General features: G+C 35.8%; 1 protein-coding gene across 2 annotated transcripts in view; it reads left to right on the top strand.

Annotated features, from left to right (window-relative positions):
* The window catches only part of LOC148945393 (ubiquitin carboxyl-terminal hydrolase 47-like), a 163,981-nt gene that overhangs the window by 13,015 nt on the left and 134,486 nt on the right, over positions 1–16,480 (top strand). The window lies entirely within an intron of this gene.

Here is a 16,480-nt window from a genome sequence, read left to right as displayed (position 1 = left end):
TTGTAGCTATGTTTCTGGCAGGTTGGTGGAGAAAATTCAGCCTCGTAAAAAGAATACCAATCAGATAAAGGAATATCAGCAATGGAAAGGGAAGTTTGGGGATCCTGGGACAGATAGACGACCAAAGAAAATGAGGATTATCTTTGATTTTTCGTGTTGTCTATTCTTTGATTTGCTTATGGTGATTCTGAAGCTTCTTAGTAAACTTCTTCTTTGTTGCGATGCGGATCGAATTAACAAGACTGGACTGTGGTTGGTCACATTCAATCCATAAATGTAGCCAAAACTTTGCTGAATCACATAATTGAGAGAGACTTTGATTTTCCTGCCACTTAGGAACAGTTCCTTGATGCCAACACTTCAATGGAACAGCACAAGATTCTGCATATTGTAAAGTGTGGCATATCTCTGCACAATAAATATCAAGGAGGGTATGTTTTTCCTCAGCAGGCAACAGTGAGTGCTTGATTAGCAGAACAAAGGGTACCTTAATCTTGGAAAGGATTATAGAAACACTACCCCAATACAATTCAGTGTTGATTGACACCCAATTACATACATACAATGGATTTGGTGTTTTTGGGTCATTGGTAGGTATATGAGAAGTTTTATTTGGTGAAAAAGAAAACAATATGGGTAGGTGATCAGATATTAAATAATCACAAAGAACCTTTGGTTGTGAGACATCTAAAAATGGAGAAGCAACAAGATAGTCTATGTTGGATGTCAACAAGGGATTGTGAATGTATGTGAAATTTTTATCTTTGTCAACAACATTCAAATGATTATCAAATATTGCATCAACCAGAGAAGAACAGGCAGATGGAGGAGTTAGGTTACAGTTAAAATTGCCAACTATTAGACATGCAGAATTACTAGAAATAATACTCGAAATACTTCTACATAACTTTTCAGAGGCAAGAACAAAAAGGCACTTTGCACCTGAATTGGATTGCCCAGTACGTAAGGGGAACAATGCACTTTCTAATCATTTTAGTGACATTATTTCTCTGTTAAGATCTCTTGACAGTAGTGACACTTCTGCACCTACGTTTGTGATAAAGCGACCTACAGAGGTGCCATGTCTCCCTGCAAATGCTTATACTTCTTTACTCTCTAAGTTTAATGAGCTACAACAAGTGGTTGTTGAAATGTCAGGGAAATTTGACAATTATCAGTTGAATTTTCCTCAACTTCCGAAACCTACCCCAGCAATTGACACTCATACGACAGTTATTGTTTCTAAAGTGCCTTCAGATCTGTCTGATCCGATTAAACGCAAATCTGTTCTCGATCAAATAGCTGGGCATGAATTAGTTTGTAGTGTGAAACCTGTTAAAGACAGATGGTATGTCAATATTGATAAATCTGCAACTGAAGATTTTTGTACATCCGTTCAGAACTTTATTACCGGAGCAACATTTAAAGTACGATCCAAGTGCTTATTTGGGATTCTCAGAGGTTTCCCAGTGGATGTTGACCTTTCAGTTATTAAAAGACTGCAAGGTATTATAAGTGCGAGTCGACTGGGCCAGACTATGTCAGTCAAGCTGGAATTTGAAGACTCCTTCACTCAGTCTGCTTATTTCAAAGAAGGAATTAAAGTGGGATATGAATTTTTTTGAATTCACGTATTTAAAGAAATACCTAAATGCTGCTTCAAATGCCAATCATACGATCACTTTCAAAGTGCTTGCACCAGAAATGTCCCGGGACGTGCCGGATGTGCTGGGCCACATCTTGCTACTAAGGATAGTCCTTGTAGTGCTGCTCCCAAGTGTGCTAACTGTGGTAAAAATCATACTTCTTATAGCGTGTCCTGCCCTATTTCTAAGGAACTAATGTCGCGCTCCCACTTTTTGCAATGACTTTGGAGTTTTCAATAATATCGTTTAATATTAATGGTAGAAAGGATAAGGATTTCGTTATTGATGAGTTCTACTATGATTTTGATTTGGTTTGTTTACAGGAGCATCTTCTTACAGACTTTAGCAATAACGTTTTGCGTCGTAGCCTTCATCATGATGTTTTTTTACTACTGCCAGAGCCACAAGAGGCCACCCATCCGGCGGGCTAGCTTGTGTTTTTAAGCACAATCCTAATTTGGTTTTGCTGGTGATTTTTTACTCGGATGAGTTTTTTTTTTGGCTGTTCGTATGGGCACTATAGTTTTCATTAATTCTTATCTGCCTTATGATGACCATTCCTCTAGATCGATGGCTAGATTTGCTAAAGCCTGTAACACGTTGAAGTTTCTAGTGGGAAAAATTCTTTCTTTTTCTCTAGATTATATGATCATTGGTGACCTCAACACGGATATAAATAACTCATCAGTGAGATGTGATTTGTTGTTGGATTGCCTTCCATCTTATCATATTATACCAAAAACTCATCCGTATTCTTATATTCACCATTCAGGCAGTAAAAACAATATTGATCACATTATTTTCTCACCTATTATTACTACATCAATAGTGCTTGTACATGCTGAAGAACAAGACTTAGACCATCTCCCTATCTCACTTACTCTTACGCTGAATTTAAACCCTGCAAGTTTCTGCAAAGTACCCCAGTCTTCAAAATAGTTTGAAAAAAGTAATTGGAGGAAAGCTGATGTTCCTCTTTATGCGTTTACACTAACAAGGCTGCTGTCTGCTATACGAGTTCCCTATCATCTGCTTCAGAGCTCTATACAAGGGAATTGCAAAAAGGACCTGGATTGCTATTATAATCAAATAATTAAATGTTTAAAAGATGCCGAGGCAGTTGCAGTGCTGCTGCAACGTGTTAGACGTAGTACGCAAAAACCTATTTGGTCTTTAGATCCTAATTTAAAAACTTTGAAAAATAAAGCTAAGTTTTGGTTAAAAGTTTGGAATGAATGTGATAGACCACCCTGTGGTATTGTTTCTGACCTTAAGCGTAAGACCCGCAGGGAATATAAAAAATATCTTAAAGTCTATGCGTTATCGTGGTATGGATTTTCCAGTGTCAAAGAGAGAATGGCGAAAAGTTATTAATTCTGAGTCGATTAGAAGTGATGTACCAAATAGTGATTGTCTTCCTGCATCTGCTTGGCATGACCATTACTCGTCTATTTTTTCTAATGTTAATTACCATGTGCATTCTTTGTATTCTCATTCTCTTTCTGCTTTTTTTAGTACCCCTCTATCTCAGCGTCTCTGTGTTCCTATTTCTCTTTCATCTGTAATTGAAGCAATTAAGAAACTTAAATCAGATAATGTTGATAATGATGGTATATCTAGATTTCACCTTTTATTAGATTGCTCCCCCTTATTAACCATATACACCTACTTCTCCAGATGTGTATTTGTACTTCTAGTGTACCGGAGAGTTTTTTGTGTGGTACTGTCTCTTCAATTTTAAAGAAGGGGAATTCTCCTTTTAGTTGCTCTTCTTACCGACCTATTACTGTCTCTTGCACTTTTAGTAAAGTTCTTGAGCATGTTTTAATACCTTTTGTGACTAATAATATGCTTGAGAGAGATAACCAGTTTGGATTTAAGCCTGGAGTAGGTTGTCAACACGCACATCGTGTATTATATTCTTTGCTCCTTGAAAATTCTTCAAAGGGAAGGAGTATATATGTTTGTACTTTAGATCTATCTAAAGCTTTTGATAGTGTATGTCATAGTCAGCTTTTCTCTGCTCTTCGTGGTTACAGTGTCAATCTATTGGTTATTTTGCTTCTTCGGTACTGGTACTCTAATTCTTTTCTTCGGCTGAAATCTGTGCCTGCATCTAATATTAAATTGAAAAGAGGTTTAAGGCAAGGAGTTTTATCTCCGACCCTTTTTAATTTGTGTATTTCAGGAGTTCTGGCAAAGATTTCGGCTACCTATCTCTCCGGTTTTTCTGATGTTTCCTACCTGGCTTACGCTGATGATCTGCTTCTTATAAGCCGTACTAAAACTGGTTTATTTAACATGGTTTCTCGTGTTGCCACTTCTTTTTCAGACATAGGCCTTTCTCTTAATGTAGATAAATGCAAATTTCTTTCTTTTAATAATATTTCTAGAACTTCCCTTCGCTGTAGTGGCTTTACTATTCCTCTCGTAGATTCTCTTCGATGGTTCGGTATTTCTATTACTAATAGTCTTCCGAGCTTGCGCCAGCGCTGAGTCTCAGATATTAATATGAAAATTAAATTAGGATATGCTAAGATTGTTGCCAATAGAGGTAAATATAATAAATTCGCGTTGGCCAAGCTTTACTCAACTTTTTGTGACCATTCAATTCTTTTTGCTTCTGGAATTTTTCGCCTTCTGAAGAAAACTGAGTTAAAAAGAATCCGGATTTATTATTTTAGATTTTGTAAATTTTTGTTGTTTCTTCCACTTTGGACCAAAACCCAGGTAATAATTAATAAATTTCTTGTTTCCAATATTACTGAAAAACTTGAAGCACTACACAGAAAACTTTCAAATACTGCTTGTATCCATTTTTCTCTGCACCATCACATTATCAGGTTTTTTTCAGTCGAAAGTTATTTTTCTTTTTATTTGTTTAGTTGATTTTCTCTGTTTGGTCATTCTACAATTTAGATTTGTAAATAGTGATTAAAAATTCATTAATGATAATATTAATGCCTGCTTATTAGATTCTGCATGTTGCCAGTTTTTTTTTTTTTTTTTTTTTTTTTTTTTTCCCTCCTTTCACGTTATTATTTTTTTTTTTTTTTTTTTTTTTGCTCTCGTTTCTTTTAAATTATTATGTGTTACGCTGTAGTTTGGTAATTTTTGATTTATATATTGTCTTGTGCCGCATTTTTTGTGTTTTTCCTCGTGATACTCCACGTATTGTACCTCTGTATAGTGTGGGTTAAAAATAAATAATAATAATAATAATAATATCATTATGGTAGTCAGTGGGGAAAAAAATATTGTATTGATAAACACATTATCAACTTTAACAGCAAGGAAGTAATCACTGGATTCTACAAGCACTGAACGTAGAGCGGAATTCACGTAAGTCGCAAAACATTTCGACGGTCTACCGCCAACACTATTTCGCTTAGCAAGAAGTGCATAGCAGGTAAATCATTCTTTAGTATCTAAAAGCCTAAGGCTTAACTCACTTAAAAGATGCTTTTGTAGGCAAATAACACCATGTTTTAACACAAGCTAATCAAGAACTAAAGACTCTTAAACGAACCCGCCGTTAATGTTTGAGTTAAGCACCTTATACTGACATTAGGGTCAACTGTGAGCACTTTGACCATGATGGTGAGAATGAATCCTGGCTGGACAATTATTTGGGAATTTCACACTGTAACTAGTATGGCCAGCAGCCTTGCATGACACATAGAACATACTAGCTGTACACTTATGCAGTTCTAATGCTAGAACGGTTGGATACATGACTGGCAGGACTGCATCTACAACAGAGAGCCCTTGATTGGCAGTTCACTGCTAGCTGACCTACCTTGTGTCACTTAAAGCATCAATGGGGAAGGAAGATAAATTCCTGGACAGGCAGATGTTCATAAACCAATGCACACTGACTCTTTTAGGAAGAAGTCAAGGTCACTACAAGTCTCAGATTGCACTTTAAAGGTGCAAGTGGCGCCACACTGGCTTATCTTTGTGCTTTTGGGGATAAGTTGCGGAAGGCCAGAAGAGTCTAAGGATTGGGGCACTTGTTTAACAATGGCTGCAAAGACTGGTTCTCTCATAGAAGCATTTATAGAAGGCTGAGCAGCTTTCATACTCTCAACTATTATACTAGCCACTGATTTGGAGTGCACAATAATTTTCCAGTTGTTATTTGATCTCTTCAGTCCTGTAATATCATTTGAAGCTTCTTTGCATATATTGTCAATAAACTGTTTATGGTCATGAGGATCCCTGATATTTTGTTGACAGTTTGTAAGCACTACAGCATACAATGGATTTACACTTTGCAAATTGTAAGTAGCAGAGGTTGATGCATTGTTAACTTGTTCTGCATTTGAAAACTTCACATTTAAGAGTGCGTAGGTTGTGACGTCAGTAAATCCATCTTGCTTATGGGAAATCTCGTTTACTTTTGTAGCCACTGTAGCAGAAACAGCATCACCAACAGCTGGAGTTTCACAGTGATTAAAAATAACGAAACGCAGTATATTTATCTGCTCTTTGGCAGCTGAGACAAGGAGCTTAAACATGTCAATAATGGTTTTGTTGTCTTTGACATGACTGACAATTTGGCCTTGTGCATTAATTTCAGAATAAAGAAGTCTCTTTGCTGATAAAATCGCATCATGCATGAAGAATTTCACAGCCGAGCTTACAATGCAATCTATTTTCACACCCTCAGAAAGTGATTGCACAAGAAAATTCATCAGAGCATTCAAAACGAGGTTTTTGCTCATGCTTGCCTTTCAGTAATTAAGCGTAATCCAAGAATCACAGTCCAGGGGCAGGCCAAGAATATGCATCACAAAACAGCAGGAGAGATGCAATTGGAAGGTAATATGTGTGCACTGAATGAATGCTGAAACCAGTTTAACCCCAATAAACAAGGGAAGTGTCAGCCCCCATTCAAGATGTTCCCTGCAGTTTAAGGGAGACTCTCCTGGCAAGTACAACAGCACTTGCCACAGGCTTACTGCCCGTCTTCTGCTTGTCAATTAGGGTTACATAAAAAACGGCCTGGCACACTATATATATATAAATGTTCAGAAATTAGGTCAGGATTATATGTCACTAATCCCTATTGCGAAATTTTTATTTTCATCACTATAACTTACTGAATTATTAATGTCCATATAATATCCAATTTTGATGTTGATACTTTGAACTCACAAGATATATCTTGTCACAAGATATATCTGACAAGCTGATAAGACAAGAAGACCATCTGACAAGATATATTCCCCTAGACCATGTGAAAAAGCATTCACAGCGAGATTGATTGATTTGCATGAGTGGTCAAAGTATGCTAAGTTTTAACATTCCCAACAGGGTTGCAAGTTCTTCTTGGTTTGATGGCTTAGGCACATTGTTGATGGCTTCAAGTTTGTCAGGATTTGGCTGCATTCCTTGTTCACTAATAACGTCTGAAGTAGGTCACACTAAAGTGACATTTCCCTTTGTTGAATCCAAGGCCTTTTTCTCTGGGTCTCTCAAGTATAGCTGTCAATTGCTTATTATGTTCCTCAAGGGTTGACCCATAAACTAGAAGATCATCACTGATGACAGCAAAACTGTCTAGTCCCTCAGAGACCTCTGCAATTTTTCTTTGGAACTCATCCTGGTCAGATATGATGCCAAATGCCATCTTTTTGAAATGGTATCTGTCAAAGGTGGTGTTGAATGTGGTTATATATGCAGATTCACCATGTAAGACTAGCCACCAATACCCTGATCTTGCATCCATCTTGCTCAAATGCTTTACTCCATCAAGTTTGGATGTGACATCTTCCAGGTAGGGAATAGGGTAGAATGGTCTTCTGATTAACTTATTTAAATCAACAGGGTTGATACATATTCATAGACTGCCATTTTTTTTTTCTACAGCAACCATTGAATTATCCCAGTCAGCTGGCTTGGAGATTTTTTCAATTATACCTTGTTCTTTTATGCGATTAAGTTTTGCTTCTAGTTTTCCTCAAAGTGATGATGGGATTCTTCTTGCTTGGTATGCTTTAGGGACTGCATTGTCCTTCAGGTGAAAATGTCACTCTCCATCTTGCTTTCCTATTCTTTGGAAAATGTTTTTGTAGTTGCTGACTGTATCATCCACTTTTGTCCTATCAAATACATGCATGTTGTTGCGTTTTCCTCAACTTTACTGACATTCGGGACAAGTTTCACTGTGTTCAGATCAATGCTTGACTGGAATCAGAGAATTGGCACTCAGTCAGTTTCAATGATAAAGGATGGTAAGGTTTCATCTTTGCTTGATTTGTGCTTGTAGTTCAGCTGGCATAGGCCTCTGACAGGAATTTTGGATCCACAGTAGCTAGTGAGTTTCTGAGTACTTTGTTTCAGTGATGGCATATGTGGTAAGGCATCAAAATACTTGGCAGGTAAAATGCATGCTTATTGTTTTAGTTTTAATGTTGCTCCTTAATTTCAGTTAGAAAAACTTTTTTTATGTTTAATTCCTGTTTATTTGTTGTTGGGGGTTTGATGAATTTGATCAATAGGTCATATGCATCTGTATCACTTGATTTAAGTGTGCCTTCTGTAATCACTAGCTTACTTGGGTTTCTTGTCAGTCAATATTCACTGAATTTGATTATGTATCACTTATCTTCCTATTGGTAGGGGGTTGTTCACCTTCAGTCATTGCCTGCATTGAAAAACAGGAATCAAAATAATGCAAATATGCTTCTTCATACAGCAATTAAATACATGTACAACACAGATATAATATAATACAGTTTTACATTATAACCTGTCACATACTTCAAGATATGAACATTGAAACAGATAAAATAAGGATAATAAAAACAAATTAAATAGTAAATAAGACACCTCTAAAATAAAATAATATGGTAGGGGGACCTCTGGGCCTACAAGATTGAAATAATAAAGGGCCATGTACCACTTACCTTGCTATTTTTAGGGTTGCTCACCAGTAATAAGTGCCTGCAATAACAAACTAGAACTAAAATAATGCAATTTTTCATTATTAAACATCAATTATAAGGCATAGGCTATACAACACAGTTATGATAAGTAATACAAATACTATTCATTTTTTGTGTATTGATCATTTTTTGTGCATCAATAAAATATACTCGCCACTTAAGGGAAACTTCTCTGTAAAAATTTCATCCAATGTAAATCACACCCCTCCCCCATCAAGCTCCTCCAGACAGTTCCATCCTCACTGAAAATCACCCTCTGTGTAAAATTCTTTTCTGAATGATTCAGCCTGATGAATCTGTCCTCTGGCTAACATGGTACAATTTGCACAGGCTTTCAGGTCTCATAATCATTTTTATCAATCTGAAAAAGCCACTTCAATGTGACAACAAGTCGCACTAAAGCAAGAAGATGCTTGAAAATAGACCGTTGGATATCATGCCTGCCAGAATCATCAAACCACATGTAAAATTGAGTTAAAGAGGAATGTAAGACATAATAAAAAGAATCATGATATATAGAATTCATGTTAAATTCATAGTTTAACATTTTCCGTGAGAAAAATTAACAACCCCCCCCACAAAGGAAGATATCTCACAATATAAAAGCAAAATCCCCCCCCCCCCCTGAAAAATGTCTGTATGGTTCCCAATAACAAATACTACACATAAACAATGAGACAATTTCATAACTTACAGGCCTCTCCCACAGACTGTTGGGGTTCACTTTACCCCTAAAGACATAGTTATTTGGTCTTTTAATTATACTAAACAAAATGGCTATGGCAAAATTTTGATCCGATTAATTTGGAAAATAAAGGGGCATGGGAGGGCGCCAATTGCCCTCCAACCTTTTTTTGTCACTTAAAAAGGGCACTACAACTTTTAATTTCTGTTCTAATGCACCCTTCTCCGACCTTCTAGGACCATTAGTTCAGTACAAATCACCCCCTGGAAAAAAAACTACAAATAAACATGCATCTGTGATCTGTCCTCTGGCAAAAATGGCAAAATTCCACATTTTTGTATATTAATTTGAAACTTAAACTTTAGAGTTCTCAGGTATGCTGAATCTGATGGTGTGATTTTCATCAAGATTCCTTGAAATTTAGGGGTATTCCCCTGCCCTATTTAAAAAATCAGGCAAATTTTCTCAGGCTTGTAATCTTTTGATGGGTAACAATAAACTTAGATGAGCTCTTCTATATTGGGAATCAGCATAATAAGCTGAATTCTCTTTGATGTATCTATTGATATCAACAATTCTGTTTTTAAAGTTTTGGTTACTATTGAGCTGAGTTGCTCCTTACTTACACTTCATTACCATGAACTGTTTGGTTAAGGAAACATATTTGCAGATCTTTGAAACGTCATAAATTGGGATTGAGCAAAGTTGTGAAGCTGGAAATACTTTTCTTCTACTTCATTTAAGCAGAAGATCTATTTTGTAAGGTTTAAATTTTATAACACAAAGATCTTTAAAGGTCATCAAAGGTCAGTGCCCTCTAGAAGGAGAAGAAATACTGGTAGTTACTTCAAAATACCTTCCTGGGACATACTTTTGTCTGTAGATCCATCCCTGAAAGTTTCATTTTCCAGACCTAACCCTTTTCCAAGATACCAAAAAGTAACTTGTCAAGAATGTTACCAAGGTGCCTGCTGACATTTTTCTGCTGGACTTTTCTAAAGTTTTTGACAGAGTTAGTCACAAGTGACTTGCAATCAAGCTACATGCAGTCAAACTTGAATAGAAATCCCTGCTCTGGATCCTTGATTTTCTTCACTAGTGATCTTAGTGTGTTCAGCTAATTGGTGGCTCTGGTAACCTAATTTTTTCCTCTTCTAAACAAGTTGTGAACACAGTTCCTCAAGGAAGTATATTAGGTCCTACACTATTTAACATCTTTATTAATGATGCATCTTGGAGCAGCCTTATCATGTTAAGATCCCACCCTTGTACAAAATAATCTTTATCTGCTTGGTAAATGGGCTTGGGTTCTTGAATTCAATGTTGCCAAGTGCCATGTCATTCACTTTGGCAACAAAATCCATGTTTTTCTTATTTTCTCTCAGGCCACCCAATCTCCTCTGTAGATGATTAGAAAGATATTTGAGTGACTATTGACAATGACTAGTGACCAATTTTCTGTAAAAAGGACTAGTTTGACCTGAGCTTGAAGCTAGAGTGTCTATAGCCTCCATATATTTTTAAAATGACTTAAAGCTTTGGGAGATGTGCAGAGAGGTTCCAACAAAATGATGTCTGGCATGCAGGAGCATTCCTACCCTGCAAGACTAACTAAATGAAAACCTCCAACACTTGTATATAGGAGAAGAAGAGGTGATGCTATTCTTACCTACAAGCTAATGAAGACCAACATGCTCCCAGCATTGTTTCCTATTGTTGGTCCTAATTCAAGAACCAGAGGCCATCAGTCAAAACTTTTAAAGGAGTTCACCATAACCAGAGTCTGAACTCAATTGTTTTCTCAAGAATTATCTCTGAAGACATAGTTACTGGTGAATATGTCAACATTTTCAAATAGAGGCTGGATGCTGAGTGGTCCTGGAGGGAGTGAAAACTTGACTGGGAAGCTACTGATATTTGAAAAGTATCAATGCAAATATTTTCTTGTTATACAAACAAAACCATGACAACGAGCATGCAATTAGCAAACTGGAAATGTGTCTCTTTGTTCTAGAATGTCACCTTCTCAAGAGCTCCTATTCTTGACTTTTATCCTATTTCCAAAAATAATATTTACTACTCTGACTAACCCCCCCCCCCTCCCCCGTGGAAAATAAGGCTTAGTGCGAGACAAGACAAAGACAAGTAACAGAATATATGGGAAATATATAATTTGGGCTATATATTTGCACATAAGGAGGGGGGTGTGGAATTATTTGGACAGTTTGAAGTCAGAAAACAATTCTGTCTAGGTGTATGACCACTAAAAAATTACAGAAGAATAGCAAGGTATCTGGAAATTTTTTTAAATTAAAAAAAAAAAAAAAAAAAAATCCCGCTAGGTATAAAGTAAATGTTATGTTTCAATAAGTGTTCTTTCCAAGTGTTAAATTTTTTTTTTTCAATCACCATTTTTCCAAGTATTAAGTAATATTATTAGGTTAATGTGGTGTTTCATTGAAGTGTTTTATGATGATTCCTGATCAAAGTTTATGTTATTTATGCTTTTCATTTATGTTACTTTACTGTGTTCATGGCCGTATATTTGGCTTCAAAATACACTTCTCTATCTATCTATCTAATATGCAGAAAAATTGTACCAAACACATTTTGCATGCAGACCGGCTATACTTTACCCCCTCCCCTCCCCCTAATGTGCAAATATATAGCCCAAATTTATTTCTAAAGTAACAAAAAAAACGGTGTGTTCTCGAATTTTACACAGCATAAACTTGAGTGAGTGGCACATAATACACAAGCACCAACATTCCTTACCCATCGGAAATTAAAAAAATAAAACTTAGATAAAATTCTCTAATTTGGAAAGTCTTTTTTTCTCGGGGGGGGGGGGGTAAATGCCTAGAACCATATTAATAATTTTTATTGGCTAATATAATTTCATTTGATTTATCTGAAACAGATCTATCAGATTTGAAAAATGATGCTATTTGACTGGTAGATTTGCAACATATATTTAAAAATATTTCAGAAGAAAATATTTCATGTTTTTTTTGGGTTACTAAAAATGTTGTTTGTTCATAATATTCTTCAAACATACCTCTACTGGGCAAATGATGTTTTTTTTTTAGCTACTAAAGCAAATAAAAATGATTTAAAACATGAATGAAAAGGGGGGAAGAATGTATTTGTGTGATTAATTTAAAATGACTATATTATAAAGTAAGAATGTCAGATTTCTTATGTTAGTTTTCTATGTAGCTTAGGGCTATTAGAGACTATTAGGGGAGGGAAGGGTAGGAGGATTAGAGATTTGTTGTCAAAAGCCCAAACCTAAACTGAAAGTGAGCAGGAAATTAGCAATCTAAAAATGTCTGGTATTTTTGTTCTAGTATACCCTCTTCTGGAGAGCTGCTATTCGACAGCTTTACCAGGGTCGTATTACCCTAATACTTTCTTTCAGCTTTGTGTAGAATCTTTGGCTAGCCTATACATAGGGCAATTAGGGAGATGAGAAGTTCGTCAGAGTAGCAGCTATTATATTTGAGAAGAGGGTAAAAGCTACTAAGAATAGTAGCGTAGGAAACATGCTAGAACAAAAAGAGACACCTTTTTTGTTTGCTAATTTCATGTTAATTTTCATGATTTTGTTTGTGTTTTTGACAGTTCATCCCCAGCCCTCCTCTAATGATCTCATAGCCTTAGGCTATGTAGAAAAAATTAACATAATAATTGATGAAAACTGATTCAAAACAGATAAAAATGAAAAAAAATATTTGGTTTATTGATACTTGCTGCGTATTATAAAGTAAGAATTTTATCATTTTAGTTTTTTTTTTTTTAATATCCTAGTTATAAGACGATTGTATAGAGCTTGACATGGTATTTCTACCTTTTTGCACTACTTTGATTGTTTGAACTGAATTTTATTCCAAAATCATTATAACCCAAATTCAGAAATTTCAGTTACTTGGTAAAAAAAAGCAAGGTATCGGATTGCCTTTCCTTTTTCTCAGCTTTTTTTATGAGAGTAGAGGGGCTGCAGCTTCTTCTTCTGGGCATGATGTCTGTACTGCAGTGGATGGGCAGCTGTTGTCTTGACCCATTCTTGCAAAAACACACTTTGTATAGTGCTCCACACCTAGAGGAGACATAAACCTGTATACTGACTGCACATCTTTAATTTTTTCTGTAGGAATAACAGGTTATAAATCCAAAAGCTTTTGGACCACAAGAAAATAGCCACTTTTGTGGAAGAAGTGTCTTACCTTGCCTTAAGTTTACCCTCCACAGCAATGTTTATTTCAGAGACTGATTCATCACAAAACAGCACTTTTTTGACTTTTGACTCTTTTCAATTGGTCTTGTGTAAATTGAAGCTGTTTAACTTTGGAAAATGGATCATTAGCATGCTTATAGATCTTGGGAGGCCATCTGAAAATCCAGCACTTTGTTCATTTGAATAATTATGTATGGATCCTTTCTGCTAACTTTTTTGAGCTGCTTCACCAAGCTCAGTGGTGAATTTACTTCGGAATGCTTCAGACGTCTTTCAATACAACTATAGACTGTATCTATTTCATGTATGCTCTAGTGACTTTGCTCAGAGTATTTCATTGTTACTTTTAACAGTTAAGGGAACTTACAAAGAACGTCCTGCATAGAGAAGCTCATGAATGAACATAAATTATGCGGCACACGTCAATAAAAACTGTCAGAATATGTAGACACATTTTTTCAGCTCTCAGGAGGACTTCATTTGCTATTTTATTCACTCCATGACCTGCAACTGTTTCTGGCCACACTACACAGTACACTTCTGCTAAGCGTTCCATGGAAGCCCAATGATTTGAGAATACGCATGTCAAGTTTTAAGCTGCAATTTTTTTTTCAAGAAAAATGATGAAGTATTACCAAGAGGAAGTGTCAATATATTTTCAAGGTCGAAGCATAGAACTGGTGCGGAAATATTAGCCCTATCCTTTTTCTCTTCTCTAGTCTAAGCCTTACTAATGTCATGTTGTTCAGTACTCTTCTTTTGGCTCTGGTAGTTCTATACCATGTTTTTTTGGCAACACGTTTCTCCTCACATGTGTCACTTAAGTCCTTCTTGGGCTTATGAAAAGCCCAGAATTTAATTTTGGTTGAAAGTAATTGATCTAGAGATGACACACTTGTCACCCATATGCCATCAGTTGTGCATTATATTGTGACGATTATTTTATGCGGAACTGATTATATAAAATTAAATGCGCTAAGCATAAAGCCAAAGAATTTCATATTTCATAGAAGACAAATATCTATATTTAAGTAACAAGGACATCAAAATGAAAAGAATTTTTGCTTATGTCCCCGTTTGTCTATCTTAGTTTTATTCATTCCTAAAAACCAAGATTTTCTACCAATTTTATTTTGGTTATTATACTACTATTAACTTCTTTACCAACAATCAAAACCATACCGAAGTTTTCTCTACGTCGTCGAGGAACTAACGCTAACTAAACATTGCTCAACAAACAAAATCTTACTGCTGCATATAACCTAAAAAAAAAATCCCATGTTAAATTCAAATCTATTGCATGATGAGTGAAAAAGACGACTATTTGACTTTATATTATCATTCACTGAATTTTTAAATATGTAAACCAGTTCTTCCATGTACTATTTGTCCTTTTAAACATCGATCAGAAACATTTTGATGTGAAAATGAGTGAGCTTATTCATTACCTAAGCATAATAATTATAGGGGTCTTGGTGTTTAGGCACATACGGGTGTGGGGATCCTACGAGTGGCCCTGGCAATAATCTTACTAAACCATAAATCGAAGAATATCTTCCATTACTTAGTTTTAAATTTGACAGCCCTTATGACAAAAAATCTCTTTTGAATTGAAAGTGCGGAAGTTTATTAGAAGTTTTAAAGTGTTTATTTTATTTGGCAGTGAAATCCTCAGTATCCTCTAGAGAGTGAAGGAAAAAGTTATCCTTCTATAATAGGGGGTCTCCAGTGAGAAATTAACTATGTTGTCCTCGAGTAGGTACTGGCCTTTTATTTGTGTGGTACCGAAGCAGTGAGACGTTTTGTACTGGGCTGAATACAAATAACTAGTAATAGAAGTTTATAATGCAAAGAAATGTATATAGGATTTGTTACTTATATCGGGTGAAAGAAAAAACGTTTTTATGGTGCCTCTGTCAGTTTCTGCTTTCACCACTGATGATAAGCTCTCTAATTTAAGTACATGGTATCTTTCTGGATACTTTCAGTCTTACTTCACTCCCAATCGGAGGTGATTCAACCAAGAATAGTTTTTTGGTGTTAGTGAAGATATTAAAGCTGACAGATTTTACTTTCAAAACCCTGCAATAATTATCGTTTTTAATTACTTTAAAAAAAAAATTGCATTTGAAATTTCTACCTCAAATGATCGTTATTATTGTAATCATTGTTGCAATGATTGTGGCTAATAATCCTAAACGAGTTGGAGGAATGGCTAAGATTTGGGTCGAAGGATTGACAGCCGTTTATGTTCTGTTGCTATTTCTATTGCTATGTTTTTATCTTATTCTATTTGAACGGATAAAAAAATATTGAGTGTTTATGCAACGATTTTGCAGTTAGTGTAACTCTAGTTATTGTGTTTAATCCTGTTACAAATGGAGGTAAGTAAATTCTAATTATTTATATTTATTTGTTTCATCCATCGTTCGATGTAGTATAGGGAAGGCATTTAAGTTTGTATTGCGTAGAGCGTGAGCCTATAATTATACAGCAAAGCTCATACAGAAGGAAAACCTGTTCTATCTCCTGTTCATGAACTGCTTATAGGTGGTGGAATTTGAAATATCTTGTGTGCCAACTGGTTATAGATATTATAGCACTCTTATAGGCTTTCCCCTAAATTTTAGTGTGAAGAGTGGGAACCTGAGGGGGTTGCGGACCCATAAGCAGGATATTTTCTTTAAATGTTACCCAAAACATATCCTCAAATCGGGGGAGGGGGCAAACAAATCAAGAGGGCACTTCTCCCCCCCCCTCTCACTCAACCCAGTATTTATCAGTTTTTTTTTGTAATTCAAATTCCATAAGCTATATGGCCCACTCGTTATGTTTGGTAAATATTTGTGAATTTCCGTAATTAAGATACTTGTGCCTTCTCCTTCTCATATGATATGGCTATTCTAGCCTTGACTGGTATATTCCGTAGTGCACTTTTCAAAGTTGTTTCCATGAGGTA

The sequence above is a fragment of the Artemia sp. Qi Xiang Cuo genome, chromosome 13 (genome assembly GCF_049724085.1).
Source record: "Artemia sp. Qi Xiang Cuo chromosome 13, ASM4972408v1, whole genome shotgun sequence".
Lineage (NCBI taxonomy): Eukaryota > Metazoa > Arthropoda > Branchiopoda > Anostraca > Artemiidae > Artemia > Artemia sp. Qi Xiang Cuo.
This window is presented reverse-complemented; position numbering and strand designations above follow the sequence as displayed.